This window comes from Berghia stephanieae, unplaced genomic scaffold, assembly GCF_034508935.2.
Source record: "Berghia stephanieae isolate SIO BIC M18660-M18661 unplaced genomic scaffold, UCSD_Bste_1.3 scaffold1563, whole genome shotgun sequence".
NCBI classification, from domain to species: domain Eukaryota; kingdom Metazoa; phylum Mollusca; class Gastropoda; order Nudibranchia; family Aeolidiidae; genus Berghia; species Berghia stephanieae.
Window position 1 is genome coordinate 1 of NW_027622583.1, and position 12211 is coordinate 12211.

A 12211-nucleotide genomic window follows, 5' to 3' on the forward strand; every position below is an offset into this window, starting at 1 on the left:
TTAAAATTATTACTCTCCATAGCGGAAAGGCGTCCTACAAATAGATACCGCTATCCGTCTCCGACACTGCCACCATTGGAACTGACAATCCCGCGTTCGAGAACTATACTGCCGGAAATTAAATCCGCCATGCCATCCTTCTTTACGAAGCGGAAATGCGCACGACCAATGACGTTAAAGACGCTGACTGACATCCCCCCCCCTCCCCCGCTCCCCTCTTCCTTTATATGGCGCCCTCAACGATATCACCCTACGACACTGCCACCAGAAAGAAGGACACCATCTTTCTATTCCTCTTATTATTTTGTTTTAAAATATAACAAAATAAATGAGCACCGACGGACGGCTCTGGCGACTTTGTCCGAGCTCTTTACTTTTAAAATTAATACTCTCCATAGCGGAAATACGTCCTACAAATAGATACCGCTATCCCTCTACGACACTGCCACCATTGGAACGGACAATGCCAGGTTCCAGAACTATGCTGCCGGAAATCAAATCCGGCATGCCATCCTTCTTTACGAAGCGGAAATGCGCACGACTAATGACGTTAAAGACGTTGACACCCCCCTCCCCCGCTCCCTCCATTCCTTCATTTGGCGCCCTCAACGATATCACCCTACGACACTGCCACCAGAAAGAAAGACACCATCTTCCTATTCCTCTTTCTTCTTATTATTATTATAATAAATATAACAAAATGAATGAGCACCGACGGAACGGCTCTGGCGACTCTCGTCCGAGCTCATTATATTTAAAATTATTACTCTCCATAGCGGAAATGCGTCCTACAAATAGATACCGCAATCCCTCAACGGCACTGCCACCATTGGAACGGACAAAGCCACGTTCAAGAACTATACTGCCGAAAATCAAATCCGCCATGCCACGAGTAAAAAAAACTGTTTTGCACTAAAATGTCCGAGCCCTGTCCGATGGTGGTCGCTTTTGAAACAATTCCTTCTTTACGTAGCGGAAGTGCGCACGACCATGACGTTAAAGACGTGGACATTCCCCCACCTCCTTTCCTTTATATGCGCCCCCTACGACTCTGTCACCAGAAAGAAAGACACCATCTTTCTATTCTTCTTATTTTAATAAACATAATAAAATAAATGAGCTTTCATACAGCGCAATATCCACTAAACGTGCTCAAAACGCTTTACAAGGGGTCCCTGTCCAACAACAATACTTAGCACGTAGGACGAGACATGACGCCTGTTAGGCGATATTACAATTTTTCGGACAGGGACAACGCTGTTAACTGTCAGGCATCCATTTTACACCTGAGTACGGTGAGATAATTTGAGTAAACAGTCTATTCCAAGGACATAATTATGCGCCGAGCCAGGCTCGAACCCAGGAAAGCGAGTGTCATACCACTAGACCACATAGCCTTCTTCTTCTTCTTCTTCTTCTTCTTCTTCTTCTTCTTCTTCTTCTTCTTCTTCTTCTTCTCTTCTTCTTCTTTCGTCTTCTTCTTCTGCTACATCTTCATCGTCTTCTTCTTCTTCTGCTACATCTTCATCGTCTTCTTCTTCTTCTTCTTCTTCTTCTTCTTCTTCTTCTTCTTCTTTCTTCTTCTTCTTCTCTTCTTCTCCTTCTGTGAAAACGAGACAGAATTTACAATAAAATTCAAAGTTTATTATTAAAAAATTACAATGTGTATACCATTTGTTTGCAATCTCAGGCAATATATAAATATATATGAGCTGTTTGACGAAACTTTCTTCCACGGCCGACTATACGTTCCCAGGGAATGAGATGCAGTTCAACGTTGGTTTGTTGTCATAATAAAAGAAAAGAAATGGACTGTGGAGGCTTTTAGAAAATAAGGTATTTGTCTTCAGGCCATGCTCGCATTTTATCTGTTAAAGTTTTATCTTTAATCTTGGCAAAGGTTCTGTGAAACTCTGGGAAGGCTGTCCTGAGTGATTTTATAAGACTTGGATCCACCGTCGTCTTCCTTCTATAGGCTTCTAAATAATGGAAGGCCATCTGAAGTTCGTCCTTAGTAAATTTATTCCTGGCCGTCACATATATCTGGGGGAAAATAAGAAAGAAAAGAAAAAGAAAATGTATTTGTACTAGAAGAGAATTAATCTACATGAGTGGGGAGTGGGAGGGAGGTATTTTGTTACTCTGATGTAACTTAAAAATTAGATAAATCTCTTTACATCTCCTTAGAGAGACCCCCCCCCCCCCCAAACAACCACACACCCCCCCCCCCCCCCCCCGAACTTTCCAAATTATCTCCCAGTAGAAGCCGATCCTTTACTCGGTAATTTTTGTATTATGTAGACAAAGGAAACAAAACCAAACTCATAAATTACTTACGCCTTTTAAGACCTTGTCTTCTCTGATGTAATTATTGGGGCACGTCTCCGGGTTTATTGCACACAAAGTCTTTGTGAACTATAGCACACTTTTATCTGTTTAATTAAAAAGTAATAAACATAGATATTTGAATCATTTAAAGCCGTGTGATTATTAGTTTTTATGAAAGAAATGTTTACTCCATTACCGCCCCAAAGCTCTCACTATGACATTATTTTTTCCGAGAAAAGACCAGAAAAATGTAAGAAAGACAGGTGCACTATGTTTATAATTAGTATTGCATACATACCGGGAACTACAGGTGACGACGTTGAGGACTCTACAGAAGGCAAAGCCTGGACGTCGGTAACGATGGGTGGCTCAAAATATACTCTTGACGTGCTGGGCTCGTCCAATCTTAACTCTTCACTTTGCAAGCATTGTACTGGAATAAAAAAAATATAGATGAACTGAACATTTCATATGAAACTTTTTTTTTAGACATCCTTTATAAAGCGTTTACCACCCCGCAAATTTACAAAGAATTACAATTATTATACCATTTGTTTGGAATTTCAACAAAATAAATGAACTTAACTTCAATTTAAATTTTCCAGCAACATATAAATATATATGAGCTGTTTGACGAAACTTTCTTCCACAGCCGACTATATGTTCCCAGGGAGTGAGATCCAGTTCAACGTTGGTTTGTTGTCATAATAAAAGAAAAGGAATGGACTGTATAGGCCTTTAGAAAATAAGGTCTTTGTCCTCAGGCCATGCTCGCATTTTATCTGTTAAAGTTTTATCTTTAATCTTGGCAAAAGGTTCTGTGAAACTCTGGGAAGGCTGTCCTGAGTGATTTTATTAGACATGGATCCACCGTTGTCTTCCTTTTATAGGCTCCTAAATAATGGAAAGCCATCTGAAGTTCGTCCTTAGTAAATTTATTCCTGGCCGTCACATATATCTGGGGGAAGATAAGAAAGAAAAGAAAAAAAAATGTATTTGTACCAGCCGAGGATTAATCTACATGAGTGGGGAGTGGGAGGGGAGGTATTTTGTTACTCCGATGTAACTTAAGAATTAGATAAATCTATTTACATCTCCTTAGAGAGACCCCCCCCCCCCCCCCCCCAAACAACCACCCCCCCCCCCCCACCCGAACTTTCCAAATTATCTCCCAGTAGAAGCCGATCCTTTACTCGTAATTTTGTCTTAGTAGACAAGGAAACAAAGCCAAACTCATAATTTACTTACGCCTTTTAAGACCTTGTCTTCTCTGATGCAATTATTGGGGCACTTCTCTGGTTTATTGCAGACAAAGTCTTTGTGAAATATAGCACACTTGTATCTGTTTAATTCAAAAGAATAAACATAGATATTTGAATCATTAAAGCCGTGTGATTATTAGTTTTTATTAAAGAAATGTTAAATGCATTACCGCCAAAAGCTCACACTATGACATTATTTTTTCCGAGAAAAGACCAGAAAAATGTAGAAAGACAGGTGCATAGCCTTTTTTCTAAGACACAACTGTAGTAGTCAAATTGTTGATAAAAACATGTAAAGGGAATTAATCCTTGGTATTTGTACACCCTATGTTATATTCTGAGTTGCATCCCTTGAACAATACAATGGTTTCCTGTTGGTTTGTCAGTTCATTACATCAACTATGCGCCGAGCGAGAATCGTACCCAGGACCTTATTATTATTATTATTATATTATTATTATTATTATTATTATTATTATTATTATTATTATTATTATTATTATTATTATGATCATTATTATTATTATTATGATCATTATTATTATTATATTATTATTATTATTATTATTATTATTATATTATTATATTATTATTATTATTATTATTATTATTATAGCCAAAATATCCATAAACTGCTTCAAAAGACTAGAAAAATGTAAGAAATTACAGAGTGAAACCATGTTCATAATATAGTATTGCATAATACCGGGAACTACAGGTGACCTTGAATGAGGACTTACAGAAGTGAAAGCCTGGACGATTCGTCACGATGGTCTCATAATATGCTTTGACGTTCTGGCTCGTCCAATCTAACTCTTTCACTTGCAAGCATGTCCTGAATAAAAAGAATAGATAACTGACATTCATAGAAACTTTTTTAGACAGCCTTTTAAGGTTTACAACTCCGCACCGGGCACCCCGCTCGCCGCAGCCTCCCCGCGTCCCCGACCTCCTCTTCTTCCTCACCCTCGCCCCAACATTTTTAACATCACTGTACCTGCTCCAATGGCTCGCAATCCTTTATATATAGTTTGTCGTGAGTTTTGGCCGCATACGACTCCCTGTGTACCTGCAAACTGTGATGCATCGCTTCGGATATGGCCGATGGAGTTCTTCAGGTGATTCCCTTTGCTGAAACGAGAATAGAAAAAAAAACACACATAAAAATCAAAAATAAACAGAATAAGTAGCTATTTGTGTGTTCGGCTTCGTGTTGGTTTCTTTTGCTTTTTTTTTTATTTTTTTTTTTTTTGTTGTTTTATTTTTCGTGGGTTTTTTATTAGGGGGGGGGGGTGGGATGTTGTTGTTTTTTTTTTCCATGTCTGTCCTTTTTTTTAACCGTCTACTCGGGATTCTGAGTAAGAAAGAAAAATAATACATAAATAAAGATAGAACAGATAGAAACAATTATATGCTAGACATATTAACAACGCTTTCAAACATTGAATACGTACTGCAAAGGCCACGCTTTTTCTCATTTCAGTCGCCGAGATTTTGGTGATTCGTCTAAAAATGATTCCAGCATGGCTTGATGTCAGCTGACGGCCGGACGACGTGCAAAACACCCATTTGGATTGCACTGGTCTTTTATCTAATACCTGAAATAATGTTTTAAAACACAAACCAAAAAAAAATAAAAATTAAAGAATCAATAATCCCATGAGTTGGCAAATTCTATTGACGATTATCCTCAAGTATTAACATTATATAAATAATAATAGTAATAATAAATAATAATAATAATAATAATAATAATAATAGTAATAATAATAATAATAATAATAATAATAATAATAATAATAATAATAATAATAATAATAATAATAATAATAATAATAATAATAATAATAATAATAATAATAATAATAATAATAATAATAATAATAGTATCACACTGTTACCTTTCAATGTGGGCTTTAAGGTAGGTGTGAAATAGATTCCCGCTGGACCATATGTCTTCATGTTTTGTGCTGGTTTACTTCTGCTCGATACAGATCATGATTTGGTCAGCCTTGCGAGCCGCCTTAAACTCATCAACAGACAAGTTTCACAAGGCTCCAAGACGGGACATGCTGCCTATAGCGAGAACAGTCATTAATGTGTCCCGAACTCTGGAGGGTCAGCCCATGTGGAATCGTCCGTCAGTTTTTTCAACAAGTCTTTTGTTGGGAGTTCTGTGCTGAGGTCTTTGTCCTCAGGCCATGCTCGCATTTTATCTGTTAAAGTTTTATCTTTAATCTTGGCAAAGGTTCTGTGAAACTCTAGGAAGGCTGTCTTGAGTGATCTTATAAGACTTGGATCCACCGTCATTTTCCTTCTATAGGCTCCTAAATAATGGAAGGCCATCTGAGGTTCGTCTATAGTAAATTTATTCCTGGCCGTCACATATATCTGGGGGAAAATAAGAAAGAAAAGAAAAAGAATATGTATTTGTACTAGCCGAGAATAAATTTACATGAGTGGGGAATGGGAGGGGAGGTATTTTGTTACTGTGAAGTAACTTAAGAATTAGATAAATCTCTTTACATTTCTTTATAGAGACACCCCCCCCCCCCCCCCCCGAACTCTTTCCAAATTATCTCCCAGTAGAAGCCGATCCTTTACTCGGTAATTTTTGTATTATAGACTAAGGAAACAAAACCAAATTCATAAATTACTTACGCCTTTTAAAGACCTTGTCTTCTCTGATGTAATTACTTGGTTTTTGAACTGACATGCATTGTCTATTGTGAACTAACTTTCATTGAACATTTTTTATAGACAGCTTTTATAAAAGCGTTTTACTACCACCCGCCAATTTACAAAGAATTACAATTAGTATACCATCTGTTTGGAATTTCAGCAAAATAAATGAACTTAACTTCAATTTAAATTTTCCAGCAATATATAAATATTATATGAGCTGTTTGACGAAACTTTATTCCACGGCCGACTATATGTTCCCAGGGAGTGAGATGCAGTTCAACGTTGGTTTGTTGTCATAATAAAAGAAAAGAAATGGACTGTATAGGCTATTCGAAAATAAGGTCTTTGTCCTCAGGCCATGCTCGCATTTTATCTGATAAAGTTTTATCTTTAATCTGGCAAAAGTTCTTTGAAACTCTGGGAAGGCTGTCCTGAGTGATCTTATTAGACATGGATCCACCGTCGTCTTCCTTCTATAGGCTCCTAAATAATGGAAGGCCATCTGAAGTTCGTCTATAGTAAATTTATTCCTGGCCGTCACATATATCTGGGGGAAAATAAGAAAGAAAAGAAAAAGAAAATGTATTTGTACCAGACGAGAATTAATCTACATGAGTGGGGAGTGGGAGGGGAGGTATTTTTTTACTCTGATGTAACTTAACAATTAGATAAATCTCTTTACATTTCTTTACAGAGACAACCCCCCCCCCCCCCCCCCCCCCCCCCGAACTTTCCAAATTATCTCCCAGTAGAAGCCGATCCTTTACTCCGTAATTTTTGTATTATGTAGACTAAGGAAACAAAACCAAACTCATAAATTACTTACGCCTTTTAAGACCTTGTCTTCTCTGATGTAATTATTGGGGCACTTCTCCGGGTTTATTGCAGACAAAGTCTTTGTGAAATATAGCACACTTTTATCTGTTTAATTGAAAAGAATAAACATAGATATTTGAATAATATAAAGCCGTGTGATTATTAGTTTTTTTTTAAAAGAAATGTTTACTCCTTTACCTCACACAGCTCACACTATGACATTATTTTTTCCGAGAAAGACCAGAAAAATGTAAGAAAGACAGGTGCATAGCTTTTTTCTAAGACACAACTGTAGTATCGAAGTGTTGATATAAACTTGTAAAGGGAATTAATCCTTGGTATTGTACACCCTATGTTATATTCTCGAGTTGCAACCCTTGAACAATACAATTGTTACCGGTTGGTTTGTCAGTTCATTACATCAACTATGCGCCGAGCGAGAATCGTACCAGGACCATATTATTATTATATATTATATTAATTATTATTATTTATTATATTATTATATTATTATTATTATTATTATTATTATTATATTATTATTATTATTATTATTATTATTATTATTATTATTATTATTATTATTATTAATATCATTATCTAATAGCCAAAATATCCAGTAACTGCCAAAGACGAAATGTAGAAAGACAGTGCACCATGTTCATAATTAGTATTGCATACATACCGGGAACTACAGGGGACGACTGTGAGGACTCTACAGAAGGCGAAGCCTGGACGTCGGTCACGATGGGTGGCTCAAAATATGCTCTTGACGTGCTGGGCTCGTCCAATCTTAACTCTTCACTTTGCAAGCATTGTACTGGAATAAAAAGATATAGATGAACTGAACATTTCATATGAAACATTTTTTAGACACCTTTATAAAGCGTTTACCACCCCACTCCCCCTACTCCCCCCCCCCCCTCCTCCTCCTCTTCCTCACCCTCGCCCAACTTTTTTCACATCACTGTACCTGCTCCAATGGCTTGCAATCCATTATATATAGTTTTGTCGTGAGTTTGGCCGCATACGATTCCCTGTGTACCTGCAAACTGTGATGCATCGCTTCGGATATGGCCGGACTGAACTTCTTCAGGTGATTCCCTGTGCTGAAACACGAAGAGAAAGAAAACACACAAAAAAAAATCAAAAATCAACAGAAAATGTATTTGTGTGCTCGGCTTTGTGTTGGTTTCTTTTTCTTCTTTTTTTTGTTTTGTTTTGTTTTTTGTTGTTTTATTTTTCGTGGGTTTTTTTAGGGGGGGGGGGGTGTTGTTATTTGTTATTTTCCTTGTCTTTTCTTTTTTTTTTAACCGTCTACTCGGGATTCTGATTAAGAAAGAAAAATAATACATAAATAAAGATAGAACAGATAGAAACAATTATATGCTAGACATATTAACAACGTTTCAAACATTGAATACTTACTGCAAAGGCCACGCTTTTTCTCATTTCAGTGCCGAGATTTTGGTGAGGCGTCTAAAATGATTCCAGCATGGCTTGATGTCAGCTGACGGCCGGACGACGTGCAAAACAACCCATTTGGATTGCACTGGTCTTTTCTAAATACCTGAAATAATTTTTTAAAACACAAACCAAAAAAAAAATATTAAAGAATCAATAATCCCATGAGTTGGCAAAACATATCTAAGTATACATATATCATTAATTATATAAAATAATTTAATAATAAATAAAAATAATATATAAATATAATAATAAAATAATAATAATAATAATATAATAAATAATAATAATAATAAAATAATAAAAAAAAATAATAATAATAATAATAATAATAATAATAATAAAATAATAATAATAATAATAATAATAATAATAATAATAATAATAATAAATAATAATAATAATAATAATAGTATCACACTGTTACCTTTCAATGTGGGCTTTTAAGGTAGGTGTGAAATAAATGCCCGCTGGACCATATGTCTTCATGGTTTTGTGCTGGTTTACTTCTGCTCGATACAGATCATATTTTGGTCAGTCCTCGCGAGCCGCCTAAACTCATCAACAGACAAGTTTCGCAAGGCTCCAAGACGGGACATGCTGCCTATAGCGAGAACAGTCATTAATGTGTCCCGAACTCTGGAGGTGTCAGTCCACGTGGACATCGTCCGTCAGGCTTTTCAACAAGTCTTTTGTTGGGAGGTCTGTGCTGAGGTCTATCGCTATGCCAAGAAAAAAAAAAGTAAAGTAAACAGAAAGGAGATAAAATCAATAACGCCTCAATTTGATCGTCTTTGATTGTATTTGATTGTATTTTATTCTTATTTATTTATTTATTTATTTATTTATTTATTATTCCATTGATTGATTGATATTTATTTATTTATTTATTTATTTATTTAATTTTTTTGTTTGTTTGTTTTTGTTTTGTTTTGTTTTGTGTGGCTCGATGGAGTGGAAAGGAATTGAAAGTGTATCAATGGATAATTACCTTTCGTTGTTTTATTTATTTCATTCGACCGCATCCTCTTCGATACCCGAAATGGTATGAGGGCGGCAGAAACGGTAGACAGAAGCATCTTTACTTGTGAGGCTAGTTTTTTCTCTGCCAAAATAAAGCACGGGATTCTTCCAGCCATTTAAGAAAATTCTGAAAATAATTTAGAAAAAACAAATGCACCATAAAATAAAAACGACACCAAAACAAAAACAAACAACAAACAAATAAAATCAACAAACAAATTAAAAAAAAACAATTAAAAATAATCCAGCAACACTTTTGAATTTTAAAGATAGATTAATGCATTTTTATAGTAGACATATACTTACGCGGAAAGCCCACAACTTATTGTAGCATCCGGAGGCCACTTTATCTCCCTGATGCTGCAGTTGCTCCTTCAGTGGACGAAGTATTCTTACTTTGAAAACACCCGTAATACTCTGATTGTCGTCGGCCGGCTCCTGTTCATGGAGAAAAAAAGAATATGACAAAACAATAAAAATGAATAAAAACAATATTAAAAACAAAACAACCCATTAAAAACAAACTTAAACAAAGAGAGAACTATATACGAGGGTCTTGTATCGACATATTTATTAGAAACGAGATGAAATATATTCTCACTCTACCTTGAAGATTAGTTCCAGGTTCCGCGACCTGTTTAAAGAAAACAAACAGTCTAAGACGGATGCTATCTCTTTCTGTATTGTGGATCTGGCCCGCTGCTGTAAATCTTCTCTGTATTCAATGTAGTCTATACGCAATTTCTCTGAAGAAAAAAAACACACATATTAGACATACACAGAGAGAGAGAGAGAGAGAGAGAGAGAGAGAGAGAGAGAGAGAGAGAGAGAGAGAGAGAGAGAGAGAGAGAGAGAGAGAAATATATGTTTGTTCATGTGTTTTTAAAATAATTTAAAACCACAACACAACAACAACAACAACAACAACAACAACAACAACAACAACAACAACAACCACGTCAACATTTGAAGAATGGAAATTAACTCACTTTGGGGAAGATAGGGGGGAATGTTGAATTCCTTGATATCTTCTCTGATTCGTCGTTTGTTTAGGAGATCCTGCCATTGTTCGGAATTCCGAGGAATCTTTTCAACCTCCGTCAGATGGCGACCTAAGTTTATTAACCATCTGTCGCACAGCGGACATCGCACTTTCTGTTTTGAGAAAGAGAAACAAACCGGTGTGAATACTTTACACACTATATAATAAATAATAATCTTGACCTCCCCCCCCCCTCATTTATTTGCCTTTCTCTCTCTCTCTCTCTCTCTCTCTCTCTCTCTCTCTCTCTCTCTCTCTCTCCTCTCTCTCTCTCAGAAATTGTCTGAAAATGTCCACAAGTATCACAGAATAATGTATTATGTCACCATAGAGAGATGTTGTTTTATGAGATATGTGACCCTCGAAGCTTGACTGTTTCCACAATTTCATTGTTCAACCAATAATGAAATTTAAAAACTGTAAACAAGTCTAGGTTTCTCCCAGACAACCTTACAACGGTCATCACATGCGCCATTAAAATGCCAGGACGATGCATCATTATGTCAGCATGCGAGTATTACATATGTGTGAGTTTGTGCTTTTTTTACCAACCCTGCTAAAAGTTTTTGTCTAGCTGATTAATTAAATGATCTATCTGAACGAGATTCCTTTTTCAGGAGCCCATTTTTAACTTAGTAAGTGGGTTTAAAATAATAATAATAATAATAATAAAAATAATAATAATTTAAAAAAATTAATAATAAAAATTAAAAATATAAAAATATAAAAATTAAAAAATAAAAATTAAAAATAAAATAAAAAAATCATCATCAACAAAACAAAAACCCTAATATTTTTTTAAACCCCTTTTAAAAAACCCATAACCCCCTAATTTTATCAAATTATTATGAGGGGAAAGCCATGGGCCCCCTAACTTCCCCTCTTTTTCTCTTTTTCTTTTCTTCTCCTTTCTCTTTTCTCTTTCTTTTTTCCTTTTTTCCTTTTTCCCTTGAAAAAAATTTTTTTTCTTTTTCCTTTTCTTTTTTCTTTCCCTTTTTTTTTTTTTCTTTTTCTTCTTTATTATTATCTTTATCTATTTTTATCTATCATTATTATTATCACCATCATCAATATCCATCCCCTCTCCTCCCAAACATTTTATCCTTTACTATTATTATCTTTACTAAATTTTCTATCTATTATTTCTTCATTATCTATTTTTCTTTATCTATCATCTATCTATCTATCTATTTTATCAAAAAAAAAAAAAAAAAAAAAAAAAAAAAAAAAAAAAAAAAAAAAAAAAAAAAAAAAAAAAAAAAAAAAAAAAAAAAAAAAAACCAACGGTCACAAAGCGCCATTAAAAACCAGACGATGATCTTTTTGTAGCATGCGGGATTTAAAATGTTGAGTTTTTTGCATTTGAAAACCCGGCTAAAAGTTTTGTCAGGAAACCCTTAATTAATGGGAAGGAGGGTCCCTTTTTTCCTCTTTTTTATTTATGAAATTATAGGACGAAACAGAAAAACTTTAATCGGGCAACAGTTTCCCCAACTTTCACTTTCAGAATTTTGATGAAAATATGCAATTTTAAGACAAAAGAAAAAGTAAATAGAGTCTTTAAAATTTAAAGAATTGCCAATGGAAA

General features: G+C 35.2%; 1 long non-coding RNA gene across 1 annotated transcript; it reads right to left on the bottom strand.

Annotated features, from left to right (window-relative positions):
* Positions 1 to 1822: 1822 nt before the first annotated feature.
* LOC144961150 (uncharacterized) lies at positions 1823 to 3096 on the bottom strand. Its single transcript, XR_013643067.1, has 3 exons — positions 2627 to 3096; positions 2338 to 2432; positions 1823 to 2043 (listed from the first exon to the last, which is right to left on the bottom strand). It is a non-coding gene; the product is annotated as an uncharacterized LOC144961150 (long non-coding RNA).
* Positions 3097 to 12211: the final 9115 nt, after the last annotated feature.